Below are 1,560 nucleotides of genomic sequence, written 5' to 3' on the forward strand. Positions count from 1 at the left end.
CCATCCTTTGATGAAGCCTTCTCCTCATTCACTGCAGAGGTGAGAAATCTTATCACTAACCTTCTCATCCCTCCATATACATCCACCACCTCCTCCGTGCCACCACAAGCCTCCTCATCCTCCATCGAGTTCGCATCCAGAGCTGACCTGAGGGCTTTGTCTAAGGCGCTAGTCTCATTTTTCAATGAGATTAGTGCCAAATTTGTTCATCGGGCCATCCATCCAACGAGGATTCTCTCCCAGAACTTGGCTGATGAACAACGACGTACCACCTCTATCCTCCAATCAATGGAGGTGAGTCGAAGACAAGCCTCCCTGAAGGCGTATCTAGCGTCCTTCAGGAAGGGCAAGAAGAAGAGGACCAGAGCTTCCTACTCCTCAAGCCACCCCCAAAAGCGAAACAGACATGATGATTCAGACCCCGATGATCAAGGTCTTGGACCTCATGAGGGGGAGAAAGAGGCGGCGGCTACACAACCAACAGAATCCGCTGCACCATAGCAACCATCACCACCACAACAACCACCATCAACCCAACAAACCCAAGCAAGGGAACCAGAGGCCTTGCCCTCTGATGATGAACAGAATATCCAAGTTCCTTTAGCCACAATACCAGACCCCATCGTGTTGAGTTCATCAACCAATGAAGAACCAACCACACCACCTACAGAAACGACCCAAACCTTCACTCCCTCACCCACAACAAACCTACCCTTAACCCCTTCTCCAACACATCGACCCTTCACCCTTTCCACACAACCAAAACCCACAACAAACCAACCATCACCTCAATGATCACAATCACCTATAGAAACCCATGTACCAGAAAGCTCTCAACCACATGAAACTGAACCATCTAAAGAAAACTCACCCTCTACCCATACACAACCGCAAGCCGAGACACAACCTTTAACCCATGAACCTGTGGTGCATGCGGATACCCCTTCTTCCTCAAGGCAACCTTCACAAGGCCTGGTAGATGAGATAATACAGAATATGGAGTCAATGAGGAGACGTCCTCAATTGCCGCCCAGGAAACCAATCTTGATGGAAAATATCCATCAGTACATGTATCAAGATCGCGATGAAAGTTTGTCAACCAATCCTCCAATCCTATCGCCTGAATCAATGAACCTCCTACACCATCGATTTGTCAAACAAACCACTCAAGAACCTCGAGCTATCTTTTTGAATGAGGGAATAAGGAGAGTCGTTGACTTGAAAATAAAGTCTTTTGCCAACAGAGCTATTCGATACATCGAGTTCAGCATGGAGAGAGCCCATGGGATCGTTAGCGTATTCAACGAAAATGACCTTATTAATCTCAACCCATACGACTTGAATGAATTATACGCCTACACAGATCAAAGGCAGGATCATGGCATAAGGTTTGGAATGACAAACCGAGCGATAGTAAAAACAATGGAGTCCCTGGTAAAGCTCAGAGCCAAAACAGATTTCGAAATTGCTTTCAGGCTAGGCATCGAGAGACTATCATGCGCCCCTCCAAATGAAGATTTCCAGGGCCTGCAGGAGATACGATCTGCATCAGTTCTTACT

The sequence above is a fragment of the Cynara cardunculus genome (genome assembly GCF_001531365.2).
Source record: "Cynara cardunculus var. scolymus isolate 2C chromosome LG 3, CcrdV1, whole genome shotgun sequence".
Classification (NCBI taxonomy): Eukaryota; Viridiplantae; Streptophyta; class Magnoliopsida; order Asterales; family Asteraceae; genus Cynara; species Cynara cardunculus.